Source organism: Poecilia latipinna, unplaced genomic scaffold, assembly GCF_001443285.1.
Source record: "Poecilia latipinna isolate Pla-1442-1.1 unplaced genomic scaffold, P_latipinna-1.0 Scaffold118, whole genome shotgun sequence".
Classification (NCBI taxonomy): domain Eukaryota; kingdom Metazoa; phylum Chordata; class Actinopteri; order Cyprinodontiformes; family Poeciliidae; genus Poecilia; species Poecilia latipinna.
This window is the reverse complement of record NW_015112734.1, coordinates 66044-82331: the sequence shown is the minus strand read 5'-3', so window position 1 is coordinate 82331 and position 16288 is coordinate 66044. Positions and strand designations below refer to the sequence as shown.

Sequence of the window (16288 nt, the reverse complement as noted above, 5' to 3'; positions counted from 1 at the left end):
CTTGTTCAAACACAACACTTTTTTATTTTTGTGATGTAGTTCTCTTGTTAAATTGAATCTGGGGAGCAGCTGCTGCCCAGGCTGCCCGTTAAAATTAGATTTGTAATCTAAATGTTTCTGTGAGCTTGGAGTTTATTGAATCAATGACGAAATTCTCAATTTAGACATTAGGGGGAAACTGAAGTGTTTTATGCAAATGCTTCATAAATGTGCTTCTACAAGTGTTATTGTTAGAGTAGTTATATTTGATACTGGATGAAACCTAAAAGCATGAAGATTAAATTGGATTAAATGGAGGAATGCTTAGCGACTGCTGCATCTGTCCACAGAGGAAAAATCTCACAGTGAGTCAGTAAATGTCGTGATGTTTCGTCTCCGCTGGAGTAAAAAAATGTTCCTTCAAAAGGTTGAGGACTCACTAATGTTCTCACCTTTTAATCTGTCACAGCTTCACCGTGGTCTTCAGCTCAAACAGTGTGACCTTTTTATTTAAACCTTATTGATAAACGACCTCATCTGGGTCGCTGAAAGGTTTCTTATTGGTTTCTTCCTTTGGGCTGCAGCCTCTCGGTGAATATTCATTTCTTCTGGGCTGCTCTTGGATAAAACAGTTTTTGCATCTGCTCTGGTTCCCCTCTGCGTTAAGAGTTTGGTTGTTTCTCTGCTGAGTCTCCGTTGCGGTTCTTGTTGCCCTCTGGGTACTCCACCTCTCTCCACAACCCTGAACAAAACAAAGCAGGTTTAGAAAATGGCCTTTTTGGAGAAGTGAATCATTTTATTCTATTATTCAACTGGTTACCTTGGATTTTATTTCCTACCTAATCATGTCTGCACAGTGTGCAGGATGAACTCAAGAAGTAAGAAAAGTAAGCAAATGAACAACAACAAAAAGCTTCTTGCGTAAAAACTTCCAAAAATAAAAAAACACCAACCTGAAGTGACCATGAACGTTTTCTTCTTATGCCTCTTTGTTGTAGCTAAAATACTTTGTTCTGTTGGGTCGTTTTCATGTACACTAATGAAGCATAACATTACGACCACCTGCCTGTAAGTGTGTTATTTGGCTTGGACTCCTTCAGACCTTTTAGAACGACAATCCTTTCTTTAGGTAGAGTCTTCATGGATTTGACTTGCACATCTTCTAAATGTTAAATTGCTCTGAGATCTGGAGGATTTTGAGGCTAAGTGAACAACTTAAACCTGTTGTGTTGTTTAAAGAGGTTTTATTATGTATTTTCCAGGCACATATCATCATTTTATCGCACATTCAAGTGATTATGCTACTTTCATTTGTCATAACTTAAATGAAATTGGACTTTTTAATTTGATGCTCTGAAACTGGGCCTGTGTCTCTTTAAGAAGCTCTTTAAGAAGCTCTTGCAGACACGCCGCCTTCAGTGTGTCGTCACACAGTGCTCCTCAAGATGCCGTTTACAACCTTCCTGAGGCGCGATGCACTGAGATGGATGAGCTCAGAGGACGAGCCGTTCCACCTGTTTGCTGTTTATTTCCAGCAAAAAATTATACAAAATAGTAACTAAACAATTCTTACAATTACAATTGTACAATTCTTAATCTGATTTTACAAGTTCAAAAAGTGTGTTTAAAAAACAAACCACCTGATGTTACCCAGGACTAATTTTAGTTTTGAATATTAGGAAATGGTGACTTTTAAATCAGTAAAATCATTTAAAAAATCTCCCATCATCACACCGGACATTTGACAAACAACACACATCTCCACCACTCCTCTGCAGTGTAATTTATTTTTAATTTCATAAATTAAGCAGGGTCTAAAAGTTACCAAAGTAATCATAACAATTCAAAATGCAAAAATTAATTACAGTTTTTTTTTATTCCAAACTAAGTATCTAACTACCTAAAGAAAAAACTAAATTGATAAAACTTATAATTTACAAAAATTTAACGTAAATAGCCTCAACATGATATGTTAGTTTTCTTTGTTATCGGGATAAAAAAGGCTGTAAATGGTTTAAAACTCTGGTGAAACAGCTTTTCTTAATTTTTACTATGCAGTGTTTATGTTTTTTATTATTTCCTGGTTTCTTTTGTCGTTTTCAGGATATAATCCATGGAGAACTCGTTGGTCGACCACCTGTCGAGTTTTTCTCAGCCCTGCTGACAAGTGATATGTAGTGAAAATGAGAATTTAGCAGAAGCAGACAGGAAATGTGTAATTTAACATTCCTCAGCTTTACTAACACATTCAGCTGTCGCTGTCCTCGCCATCCAGAGTTGTTTATTACGTCTGACCACAGGCTACACTCTCACAACTTTTCATTTTTTTTGTTTTTATTTCCATGAACACTTTGCAAACCTGGGAATAGTCTAATTCTGGACCTAAAAACAAGGTTTCAAAAAGGTAGTTTGTTATTTAAACAAGGCTAATTATTTAGGGAAAGTCATCTCTGAAAGAGAATCGTTCTGGGTTTGAATCCCGGCCAGGGTCGACATGTTTCCCATGAATGTGTGTGTTTTCTCCAGGTACTCTGGCTACTTCCTGCAGAAATATGCATGTTATGCTAACTAGCTCCTGTAAATTGCATGCATGGCCATGGTTGTTTTTTTCTAGAAGGGTTAAAAAAAATCAAATTACAGTAAAAAACAAACAAACAATGAAAGTAAAGCTGAATGTTAAAGCCATGACTTTAAAACCTTATATTAGGACAACAGAACATCTTCAAACAAGGCTTCTGCTGTACTTGTGAACTTTCACCTCTTCACACAAAGTGGGAAAGTTATAATGAGAGCTGAATTTATTCTTTGGGATTTTTTTCTCATGATTTGTTTTTTACCTGCAAAGCTGCCTGTAATGCAGCCAGCAGAACCCCAGAGCTCCAAAAATGACATACAGGAAAATGATAGCAAAATGTTCAAATGCATTGCGCTGGAAATGAGTATTAACATAAAATGAAAGGGTTAATAAGGATAACAGGAAGTGTAAGCTTTGATGAAAGCTTATACTTTCATCATACTTATTCACTGTAACAGAAACCTTGTGAAGCAGATCGGCAGAAAGGCTGAGAGACAATAAGGGTGGAAGTGTTAATGTGTAATTTCTTCCCGCATTCACTGACAAAAACACACATTTTACCAAGTACTTTTGCTCTAGTTTCTAGTGCAAATGTCTTAGTACACTGGAAATAAGACAAAACTAAATGACAAGTAACTTTTCACCATGGAACAGGAGCTTGTTTAAGTCAGAAATATCCTAATATTGATGAAAATGTTCTAGTTATAAGTGAAATAATCTGCCAGTGGAACAACACATTTTAACTTGGAAGACAAACATCTTGTTCCACTGGAAGATTTCTTCAAGAACTTCTTCATCAATATTAAGGAAGTACTGACTTAAAACAAGCTGAAAAGTTACTTTTGTCTTTTTTCAAGTAAGATTTAGTGTTTTTTTTCAGTGATAATGTAATACTGCGATGAGGTTTTACATTATAAGCCAAAGAATGCAGTTAGTTACATAAAATCTTCCAATAAAGTTCTGCCTTTTGTGAGAGAATCGTCTTATTCATTAACATCTTATTCACTGAAAAATGGAAAGCAGCTTCGACGGAGCGTCTCTGGAAGGAAATTGGGCTTTTCTGTTCCTGCATTTTCCAGGAAAATTGGTTTAAAATGGCATCATTGTTATTACACTAGCTCTGCAGCCATAAACAGATTAAACATCTAAATATGTTGCTCTCAGATTTATGGAACAAAGAGCATAAAAGGCTGCTAGTGTATAAAATCCACAATAAAAAAAGCTAGATAAGTCATCAAGATGATGTATCACTGTTTAGTGTACAGATTAGCATAGCATGTGTTGTTATTAACCTTCACTTTGGTTCATTAGGCTGTAAAGATCCAGTCATTTACACACAAATGTTCATATCAGATGATGATGAAGCTTTGTAGTTTATAAAAATAATCACACTCTGTGTTTCTTTTTTTACCCCTTAACTGTAGAGCTGAGTGTTTGCTAACAAACCCAAATGCCTAATGATTTTCCCCCCTTCTTACCATTTATTAAAGCAGCAGATCATTGAATTAATTTTTTTGTGAAAATGCATCTTATCAGCTGGCTGGTTTGTCTGCAGACCTGCAGCTCTCAGTCACGTCTTTGTCTCTGGTCGGAGCCTCAGGACGGGCTGCAAGGTCGCCGAGCGTAGGTAGACTCCCAGCTGACGTGGCGTTTCAAAGACACCTAACGGTTTGTCACTGAGGTGTTCCCGGTTGCCGTGGAGATGCAACAGTCGCTGACAGACAGATCTGATGCCGTGTGATCAACACACTGAGTGTTTTCTGGCCTTGGCATTCATCGTTACTGTCCTCTAACACAATGGGAAATGTCACCAAAAAGAAAAGCTGCAGTTTGTGGAAACCAAGAATTTACATGTTTCCACTCTGTATAATAAGACATGTAACATTTAGTCAGATTGAGCTTTTTGTTTCTAGTCATTTGATTCACCAACTTTACATAAATAGCCCTGGTTTTTTATTTTAAAACATGTACAGAAAGAGGTTTCCATTGCAGTTTTGTGAAATAAACCGGTGTTGATAATCACGGATTGAATTGTTGGTGCCTCTTGTTTAATGAAAGAAAAACCCACAATGGTTTCTTTCAGAAAAAATAATTTGCATGCCCCTTTGGACACATTATTTTTGAGTTTATTTTTTAAATAATTCATGTTTGAAAGGCATCGTCTGACTTTCATTTGTTCATTTTTATAGAATTTTTTAAAATGTATTATTATTTTTGTCATATTCAAGTTATTTCTGTGACCATTGTGGTTTTTCTTTCACTAACCGAGCCGTCTTATCCTACTGCCAAAACTTTGTATTGAAAAAACAGGAGGATTTTAGAAACTGCAGGGTTTCCATTAGGCAAATTTATTTCCTAAATGTCAAATTACACAGTTTGGGTAGACTTAAGTGACTTAATTTAAAATGATTATTGACTGGCTCACAATTACCAATCAAATTCTTGTAATATAATATATAATAAATTAAGTCAGTATTTACTCTTAATATTGTCAGCTTTATAATTGCTTGCCAGTAGTGAATACAGATTGCAGTTAATGGGTAAATAAACAGCCGCCTGAAGCAGACGAAGTCGATGAAATCCTTAAGCTAAATTCAGATTTGTTGAATCCTCGTTAATTGATTCTCGTTTAAAGTTATGCTGGACGGCTGTGAGGAATACTAATGCCTGCAGTATCAGGATTTATTCACACTTTACATGGAGACTCACATTTTAAAAAGCTGCTAATTAGAGAAAAAGTGCTTTGTTTAAAAACTTTCCAGCTCTAAATGGGAATGTGTCGTTTATTGTCTTTAATTTGAATCGTTTTTGGTTAAGTTTGTTGTTTTTAAATGTGATAGAGAAAGAACAATGTCTATGGAAGAAGGTATTGAATGTCCTGAAAACTCAAAGTTAAGGTTTGAAAGTCGTTCTGTGCACTAGTGAAGATTGAATCTAGGATTTAGATAACTAGAGTTACAGCAAAATATCAAAAATATGCATATTTTACTTACATAATTCTGGAGAAAACAAAGACGTCATATCTGGAAGACATCCTTCATGTTTATCTAAATTAGTCTCTATCAATCTCTAAGGCTGGACGATATGACTGGGAAACATGTTACCAAATAAGTGTTTTGTATCGGTCCATATAGATAATTGTTGATTAATTTTCATATTTTAAATATTTGAGATATTACCAAACTGGTGGCATGTCCTTTCCTGTTTTGTCCAGTTTTCACTCCATGCCGTTGTTTTCTTATTTAATTTAATTTTTAAGCGAAACCTTAAACTGCTGCTGTGTCAGTTACTCAACAAGTTGTTGCTAGGTAACCAAGGAATGAGTGAGTTGCTAGGTAACCAAGGAATGAGTGAGTTGCTAGGTAACCAAGGAATGAGTGAGTTGCTAGGTAACCAAAGAGTGAGCGAGTTGGTGCCACTCTCCTTCCTTAGGTGGCCATGATGGATCAGAGTTCAGTGAACGTTGTATCAGACATATTATCTGTTGATATTGATTGAATTGGTTTATTGTCCAGCCCGATCGCTGCCTGGTGGAATAATTATTGAGAGGTTAAGTGAAACACCTGCGTTCATATTTCCAGTTTCAGAAACCGACCTCATGGTTAACGAGACCTTTTGGTATCCTTTCTGCTGGTTTCAATAACAGAGAGTTGGCTTGGCATGGTGATCAGCGTATCTGTAATTACTTTTTATCCCGGTTGCAGAGAAGAGGTCTGTTTCTGCAGAATGGTTTTATAACCAGTGTTCCAACTTTCAAGGGTTCTCCTGCTTTTAAAAACATTCTCACTAATGAATGTTCAGATGTGCTTCGCTGTTTTTTTTTTTTTTAAATGTCACCACTGATGGCAGTCTGACCTGCAGCTAACATTAATATGTAATGCTGTAGATTTATCCCAGCCGTGTGGAGAGGCTGCAGTTGACAGTTGGGCTGAAAAATAAATCCTTGCAAAAAGAAGCCTTCGGATGCTGAAATCGTGCTGCTGCTTGCTAAAAATTACAACTTGCAATTTTCTCATTGATGGAGTTTGAAGGATCAGTTGTTCTTCCCTTTCAGTTTGACTCTCCAGTCAGTCACCTTGATGATCTGTCATCAGACACAAAGCAGCCCACACACTCAGAGAAACCGTTCTCAGGGGTTTAGATAGTTAGCTGGATCCGCACCCCCTTCAGGAAGATAAGGAGTACTGCACCCACCCCAAAATCAAACATGTTTGATTTGTAATCTAACCTGCACTGAATGTATTTGTGCTGATGGTTTATTTTGTTTAGTGTTTCTTCAGCTCAATTTGTCCTCAGTTTTTTGTTTCAGCCTGATTGAGACATGAGTTCGATCCCTTTAGTTATGTGTTTTTAAATCATTTAGATTTATTTGACATATTTTACCCAATTTGATGTTTCTCATTGCCTCTCGACATTCAGCCCTGAAACTTTTCATGGGTTTATGTTTGAGTAAAATGAACATTGTGTTTTTATTCTATGAACTACTGACAACATGTCTCCAAAATATTTTGTATTTTTATGTGTAGAAAATGACAAATGGTTAAAATAACAAAAAGGAGGCAGTGCTTTCAGAGCTCAAATAATGCAAAGAAAACAAGTTTATATTCATTTAGAAACAACAACACTAATGTTTTAACTCAGGAAGAGTTCAGGAATCAATATTTGGTGGAAAAACCAGGAGGTTTTCAATGGGCTCTTCATATTTTTCTAGCTGTAACTTTTGCTATTTGCATCACAGAAAATATGCATGAAATGTTTTTGAAATTTTTATTTGGAGCACAGAATGAATTGTGAAACAACGGCCTTGTCAGAGTTACTTAGTGTTAGAGAGAAAATGCAGGCTAATCATCAACATCCATCTTTTATACAAAGTCCCTGGTCGAGGATGTTTCAGGTGCAAACAGAGAATGAAGCTAAAGTGAACATATTGTCTCTTCCAGACTTGCCGTGTTTTTATTTGTGTGTTTGCACGGATGTTTCTGATCAGGTTGGAGGAGGAAGGAGAGGTTTGTGACTCAGTCTGATAAACTGCTCCACTCATCCCTTCATTCGTCACTTCAGGAAAATACGTGGATTTCTGCAGCCGGTCTTTTCTCCGACCCAAATCAACACAGCAAACGTTTGAATGAGAGTCTTTGAGTCATGAGCTTTGTTCAAAAGTTCAGGAGCCGTCGGGGTGAGAGTTCGCTCCTGCGACTCTGAGGTCACGGATCTCCGTCCTGGTCCAGGTTCTGCCTCCCAGAGAGGAGTCTGGGTCGTGATTTCTTGCTTGAGGTGGATAAGTGGATGGAGCAGGAAGGTTCTGACATTCGGATCATGAAGGGAAGAGTGAGATCCCAGTTATCAGAGGCTGCAATTAGATTTATTTTTCCTGTAAGGTGGTAGAAAACTCCAGGTTCACCACTGCGACCCAGATTGAGACGTGGATGTTGGTGGAAAACATGACTCATCTTCACTATCAGAAAAATAAACAGCAAATATTTAGGATTACTGCAAACATCCAGAGGGATGATGAGTTTTTGCAAAATATTTTTTAACTAATCTACTTTCAAAAGAAAAAGAACAGATCATGAATTATGAGACTTTTTGTGACTACATATCATATTCCTAAAAAAAAAGACAATACATGCAGTTTGCACAATTATTGTAAGGAAAATTTCTTATTTGTATTAATAAAGATGGGAAAAAAATCAAAAATTTTTTTAGAAAAGTTGAAGAAAGACACTTCTTCGTCTTACATAAAATTATCATAACCTTTGCAGAGACATTGGTACAACTGTCTGTTGTTAAATGTTGTGTAATTTTAACATAAAATTTTATCAAAATATATTTTTAGTGATTTTGGATGTGTATCTGTTTGGTTGCTATTTTGTTCATTTTTTGATGGACTTTGAATCAGAAATAAAGTTTCTGTTGATCTTACACATTAAAACGATCAAATAAACATTACAGTGGAAGTTTAATATATCTATATTCTTTCTATAAATGCAAACATCTAACTTAGACTGAATCTGCTGATTCTCCTTATTGATTTGAATCAATAACGGGGATTTAAAAGCCCGTTTGGCAGATTAGTTGCACTGTTTGTGTCTTTGGCTGCATTTGTGGGAGTTTGTTTGTCCACAGGAGCCACCTGCTGGCCTCCGCTGGCAGCACTTTATGCATTTATAATCTAATTTCATAATTTATCATTGGAATATAAGTATAATTTACTAATGTATTGTTTAATTGTTATTATAATAATTTCATAATTTATCCTAATTTTGAAACTGAAATAAAATGAGGACATTTTGAAAAGGTTCATATTAAAATAAAATCCTAAGTCTTTTTTCGTTTTTTTTTTTTTTGCTAAAAGTGGTGTTGGGAGAAAAAAAATCAACAACTCTTTCTTTTAAAAAGATGTTTTAAACAAAAAAAAACAACTTCTGGCAAAAAAAATGGCAGGACATTACTTTAGGAAAGTGACAATATTGATGCCGTCTGGCCTGTTATACTTTAATAAAAGTGAAAAATCGACATTTTGTTGCAAATGTCTTCTTTCTGCTCTTCGTTTCAGATGAAATTCTTAAAAACTGTTGATTAAATTTTAAAAAATCTTATAGGGATTTAAACTGAAGGTAAAAGTTGGAATACTTCTTCATATTTTTACTGAAAACCAGAGAATGAAAGTGTGAAACTTCTGCGTTTTTCTTATTTTTTTTAGTAATTACTAAATATGAAACCGAGTTTTTTTGTGGTTATTATGGTTGGAGATTACTTTTGTTAATTTTTAGTCAAGAAGGAGGTTAAAAAGTTTGAGAGATTTCCCTAAGATGTGTTGTTTGAGACCCTCTGGAGGTGTAGATTTTGTGAACCTGAGGGTGAAAACAGACTGAACTAAATCCTCCTAAAACTCTCAAAGCACTTTCCTCTGTGCAGCCAGCGAAAGATCGTCAGTCACTTTAAAGCCTTTATTGTTTGATTGGAGCAGATTAAATTGTGCGTGTTCTGTCTAACATCTGAATGTTTAGGCACAAGCAGATTTATGATGTCAGTTCGTGTGTTTTAGCTGGATTTACAAGGCCGTGTTTTGGTTCAGAGGAGACTCGGGTCGCCGAGCGTCTGTGGGTCAAAGATGAAATGCAGTTTTTCCACTGCCACCCAGGAACACTGGGAAGGAACTGCACACTCCGCTTGAGATGACAGCAGAAGTTAAAATGACATTTCCAGGACTGCCGTTATCGTTTATCTCTGGCGCTCTGTTTTCAGACAGAGCGGGGCCTCGGTGACAAGCAGCGCCTCAGCTTTGGCCTCCCGGCGCTGCGCGGTTCTGGCATTCGTCTGCAGGAGAGCCGCGGCCACCGCTCTCTGTTTGTGCTAAGCAGATGTAAACTGGTGCTTGTTGCAGGTTCTCTGCTGCGTGAAGAGAGTCCTGGACGCAGCTAGCTCCCCTGTGGCATGAGCTAACGACACTTTAATTCAGGCCTGGCCATATTTAGGCAGAGCTCAGCGCTGTGTAAACACGCCGCTTAGTGCCAAGGGGAGGGCTCACTCCTGCACTCATGTCTGTGTCCATCAACGGTGGATTGCAGAGAGCCCAGTGGAGAAAGGTGATGAAGATCCTGACGCTGGCAGCGCTCAGGGACCATCAGAGTATGAAGCTCATTATCAAACAGGAGGGTTGTGAAACATTCTGCTGATCTGAGATGGACTACCTGTGAGGACTGAAGAGTGCAGGGATCAGTTTAAAAGTTTGTTGAACTCTTGCTCAGCAGCATGAGTGAAGCTGTGCTGGAAAGCTCCGGCGCTCAGCCTGTCAGGCTGCAGTCGGCGTCCAGCTCGCCCTGCGGCTCTCCCAGGATGTCCCCCTGCGACTCCCCTCGACACTCCCCGCTGCTGTTTCGCAAGCTGCTGGTGAACCGCAGCATCGCTCTGCAACGCCGCTTCACCTTGGCGCACACGCCCAGGTAGGGCTTTTGATGTGAAGCTGTGTGAAGTGGAGGCTTAGCTGTGGGTTTGAAGCACCTTGTGGGCTTAGACGGAGTAATGACAGAGGCTGGGATGCAGAGGGGAAGTTTTACTGTCTTAGTTGCCATGGCGAAACTCAGTAAACCTCAGGACAAACAGTACTGTGCAAAAGTTATGGATCAGCGTGAGGCAATTTTAGACTTTTGGTGATATTTTGATGCGAAGTGGTTTTATGACAGGTGACCCATTATGCTTTAGGGTAGATCTACAGGCTGATATACAGCACTGTTTGGTAACGCTGTTTGAAGGGGTTTGCGTAACATGAAGGAATTTTCACAAATGTTTATGAGCGTTGTCATGAAGTGTAATTTGGTAAATAATGACACTTTAATGCAAAGTTGACACTTACTGGCCTTTTAATGCAAGTTTTAATGAAACTTTGCATTAAAAGTGTCATTATTTACCAAACAATGCAAAGTTGGCACTTTTAATTGACTTTTTATGCAACTTTTAATACAACTTTGCATCAAAAGTGTCATTATTTACTGAATGACAACAGTCATAAACATTCATGAAGACTCTAACATGTTCATAACATGTTGTGTTTATAACATGTCATGTGAATATTATGCACACCCCTTCAAATAAAGTGTTGCCAGACTTGTTAATTACATATTTTGCACAAAATTAATCTTAAATAATGAAATTTTATTCTTCTCAGTTCTGCTAATTATTCCTTGAGAATCACGTTTGTCTCTCAAACTAGATTATTTTTTCATTTTTTAAGGGATTTACATGAGTAGAAGTGTTGAAACTGTAACCATAGATCTTTATTAAAAACATACCAACACAAAGCGGTGTGGTGAAAAGAGTTTTTTTTTTTTTCCAAATTAAAATTGAAAACACTTGCCTTAGGTCTGTATTCAACCCCTTTATCTTTGATACCCTTAAATAAAATCTGGTGTAATGGACTGACTTTAGAAGTCATGTTGTTACTAAATAAATTAATCTCCGTATAAACAGTTGTGTGAAGTCCTGAGGTGTTTATTAGTGAACAGACATTATAGGCATTTGTTAGATAAACAGTCAGGAGGCCCAAGGTGACTTTGGAGGAGCTGCAGAGATTCACAGCCGGTGGGACGTCGGTCGCCTTCTGCACAGTTCTGGCCTTCGTGACGGACATGAGAAAAGAAAACCGATGTTTGGTTCCCCTCAAGCCATAAGTCACAGCAAACGTGTGGGAGAAATCTGTCACATGAGACCAAAACAATTTTTTTTTTCCTCCCACAAACCTCAATGTGTGGAGCTATATCTGAATGCAAACTTTACTTTATGAAATACAGTGGCAGCATCATGATGTGGGGGTGCATGCTGCAGTTTGAGAAGGTTTTGTAAATCCTGAATCCTCCTTTCACTTCTTTTTAGTGGCCTGCTACCTAAAAATGCTTTTTAAAAAAGGATTTAGTGCATTAAAGTGAAGTTTTAAAAGGACAAATAATCAAACGGGTGCGAACCGCGGAACCTCATCCTGGTTTTTTGTATTCTTTTTTATCACGCCAATAAATCGAGTGTCATGGGATGCAGTTTACAAAAAAACAGCCTCATTGTTCCTGGAGAAAGCAGCGCTAGGACTCGGGAATCATGATTTTGTTGACGTCGGGAACAGTGTCGTCTGAATGGCCTCGTTGTTCTTGAACTAAAAAAGAAGGTCTTGTTCAGAGCCTAAGGTGTTCAGGAGGCCCGGCTCAGGTCAGAGAAGTTCCTGTGGCAACAGATAGATTGCTTGTGTCTGACCTCAGGTTTCTGTCTGGCTGAGAAAAAGCTGTGTTGTGGGAGAGAAGGAGGGCCGCTCGTCACAGTTAGCACAAGGCTGGCCCTTCATGGATACCATTTCCCTTATTTGTCTCCTTCCTCATGACTGCACAACAGGCAGCGTGTGTCTAGTTTACGTCAGAAAAGAACAGGATCATACCATTTGCTTATGTTATCATGTTTTGCAGGGATCTGCAAAACCTCGTATGAATTTTGATGGTTGAGACTGCAGAAGGTCACGATCAGAACAAACAAGAGATTTATGTATTTTTTAAAAAGCAAAGGGCATATTTTCCAGTGCAGAGTAGGGACCTGCAGACCACATGAAGAAACTCTGGGAAAGCTGCAAAAACTGGAGGTTTTATCTGCAAACACACTTTTCACACTTTTATGAGGGAAAATGGAGGCAGAATCCTGTAAAATTATTTTACAATGATTTCTAATACAGGAATATTATTTAACGTAAGACTGATGATTGTGAATATAAAATAAATATTTTCTATTTCTTATAGTAGTTCTAATTTTCACTCATTGTCTTTACAGCTCCAGATAAAATAAAATATTTGACATTTATTGGTAGCGTTAAGCTGAACGCAGACCTTTTTTTATTCCTCATTATTCCACTGAATGCTTAGTCAAACCCATCCAGCTGAAACATCTGATATGAACCTGTTAATAAAAATTACTGCACAGCAGCTAAGAAGCAATTATAGTTAATCAAGTTTCCCTCGGTGTGTCTGAGTGTAAAATTAAAATCGCTGAGCTACTGGAGGTCTGTGTGGCAACTAAATCGTTACATTTATTACCAAAACGAAAGCTGCAGATTATAAAGTTTGCTGTAAATCCCACAATCATGAGCCAAATTTGATTAGCGACAAAAGCTTTTTATTTCACGTCTTTATCAGAGACTAAACTCACCGGGTGTCACATCTTTACTTGTGAAATAAAACCTTGTCTCCAGGTAAACCTGAAACCTGGATGCCTTTGCTGCTTCAGAGCTGGTTTGTCCTTAACATACAAACATTACTTACATCATGCATTCAAGTGACATTAAGCTGCTTGCTCATGAAATATTTAAGCATCTCAGTTTTGCAGGTATTTTGGTCTCAAGCAGGGAAGCTGTTGAAATATGTCCTAATTTTCTAGACAAATGTTTCTGTGAAGTTAGTTTATAAAAACGTTTGCATGGATTTGATGGGATGTTGGATTAAAGAGAACATAACAGTATTTTTATTGTACATTTATAGTTTATATAATACCTGTACAGTAGTTTTCTCCACACGTCACTGAAGAAATGGACTCAGTGCTTTATGGCAGGTTTATTAGGAGCTTATCTAATCCCCTTCCTTGTTATTTGTGCAATAAAAATGAAAAAATAAATAAACAAACCCAGAGGTTAAATTTATTCAGAGCTTTATAGCAATGCAGCATGAATAAAATGTGACTGATTGACACCAGTTGACCTCATAAATGTCTACATTTGAGCACATGACCCTGCAGAACTGTCTCTTTCTGTCTGATAAGTTTTAATAAGGCTTATACGAATAAAACGTCTTTAATTTGAATAGAAAATGTAACAACAGGACAAGACAGAAAATAAAGACGCTTCAATTCTGCAATAAAATTAAATAACTGTTTAGACAAAAAACATCTGAAACAAATACGATTTTTCATTAATTTTTTTTCAAGCTTTTAACTTAAGCAGCTCTTTGTTATACTATTGTTATCTGATTTGCAGTAAAATGTACTGGTGTGTGCATGAGGATGACTGGGTTTAACCCCACAATACATCACAATATCTTCATTTTCATGGCTCCTGACTGCATAATTTAAAGTGTGAAACGAGACTTGACAGGTTGTGAAATGTATTTCCACACTTCTTTCTTACTTCTGCTGCTGAGCCGTTTACAGTCAGAGTCTCATGCAGCTCAACAGAGTATAACCAGTGGCTCTCACTGCATCAAATATTTATTTGACACTTTATCTTGAGAATCCCAAGATACCCGAAACCAGCAGGACAGCGGCAGAGCTTGCAAATGCATGTCTAACACTAACTTACTCTGGTTTCTTTTTTCTGTCAACAAGAAGGCTGGAAACCACCTGAACTTAGGAGTAGGATGGTGACAGTATGCAAAGACAGGAGAATTTCTTCACTACTTTAAGGACCATCATATCGGCAACATATTTGGGCCGCGTGCTGAAAGTATGTAGAGTGCAGGGAGCCTGGAGGCAACAGGACTTCTGACTTCATGAACTGGTTTCCAGACAAACCAGCAGGGCTTGCTCAGTTGTTCATGGAGAATTTGAAACTGGACTGTCCGAACTTGTCTCACTAAATTTGCATTCAAATACCAAACGCTTTTTGAGCGTCAGGCACGTCTGGTTCACATTCAGTCTGTGTGGAGGCGCTTCGAGGGCGAGATTGAAGCGCTTAGAGCATTTTGAGCGTCGGACGCTGGAGTAGAAAAAGCTGAACTTCTGCTGCTCGACGTGAAGCGTCAACCAGTCAGAGAGACTTCGCTAGGTGACGTAGTGGCTAGCTGGTGTCCTGCCAGGAGATTTGGGGTAGCGGGTCGTCAAACTGGGACTGACAGTGACCCTCGACAGTAAAACTCACAAAACCTCTGAATTATCTGGTAAATGCAAACACGCGCCTGATGGCAAGATTCTGTTGATTTCAGTAAATAAAACCTAAACACTCAATATTTAATCCGCCATTGTTCAAAGTAACCAGGAGAACAAAAGTCTCCAACGCGTGTCATTATCAGCTGTCACCGTTGTTTGTTCAACAGAAACTGAACACAAAATGTTCAGCAAAGGCATCTGAGCCTCTGTTATGATTGCAGAAAGTTTCACTACATAATGTTTTGATGCCACTCTTTCAGTTTCATCCTGCATAATACAAACAGACCGGAAAACAACGGCTCCTCCCAACGCACGATTTTGACACGTGTGACGCACGTCTGGAGTAAAATGCCAGGCGTCCAACTTCAAAGTGCAAACGCGTCAAACTTGAAGCATCAGACACGGTTTTGATCCGCGGTGTGAACGCACCATAAGACTTCAACCTCAAGCAAATACGACTGAAGCCCTGTTTTTTTCTTCCTGTTGTGGGTGGAGATTTACACAGGTGGATGTAGTTCCTAAAAAGCAGGTGACAGGAGCACTGCTGCACTCAGCCCTAACGTAACTGAAGACCTTGTTATTTTTCCTCCGTCACTTACTGGGTTTCCATCCCTGTAAACATGGCAGCGTCAACAAGACAAACCTGATTTGTGACATATCTAAATGTGTGACTAAATAGTGTTCAAAGCATCTGTGGTCTGAACTGTCGTCCTGCATTTTGTCCTGCCATTTCTTAAAAACCTGACAGAAGACATGCGTCATAATTCTTTCTTGGAAGAAACCAGAAGCAGTAAATCTGGACAAACGATGGTTGAAGCGAGAAGCAACCTTCATTTTTATTACCTTCATTCGTCTTGCTGTGATCTTGTGATAATACTCTGGGCTCCATTGCTGAACAACTTTAAAAATGATCCATAGACAGCAGCATCTACTGTTGCTTCAGTAAGCGATGCGCCGCTGTGTGATGTCTACGCCCTTCTTCTGCAAATTCGAGTCTCTTCGGGGTCATAAATCTTTCACACAGAAATCTGATTCTGGTCGCATTTATTCAGTAATATGAACAACAACGCAAAACAGTCGGATTTCATCAAGAAATCTGAATTGAGCATCGAAACCTGCTGTGTGAATGTAGCCTTGGAGGTCGCTAATTTAACTGTAACAGTGCTAGCCGTTTGCTTCGAACACAGTTGTCCCACTATCAGCATTTCATAAATAATGTGCTAACTGCAGGCAGGGATGCGATTCGCTCCCCATTGAGAGAAACAAGGTAACCTTCAAACACCGCGTCCATTTACGGCTGTGCTGGTTGCTGGGAGACTGCAGGAAGTTGTGCGTTTTTGTTATTTTTCC

The 16288-nt window shown here is 38.3% G+C and overlaps 1 protein-coding gene and 1 long non-coding RNA gene across 4 annotated transcripts in view; one reads left to right on the top strand and one right to left on the bottom strand.

Moving 5' to 3' along the window:
• LOC106944913 (cAMP-specific 3',5'-cyclic phosphodiesterase 4C) overlaps positions 1–16288 on the top strand; it is a 126668-nt gene that overhangs the window by 45763 nt on the left and 64617 nt on the right. The window lies entirely within an intron of this gene.
• On the bottom strand, positions 468–4609 carry LOC106944914 (uncharacterized). The gene is made up of 2 exons (XR_001424436.1): positions 4112–4609; positions 468–721 (listed from the first exon to the last, which is right to left on the bottom strand). It is a non-coding gene; the product is annotated as an uncharacterized LOC106944914 (long non-coding RNA).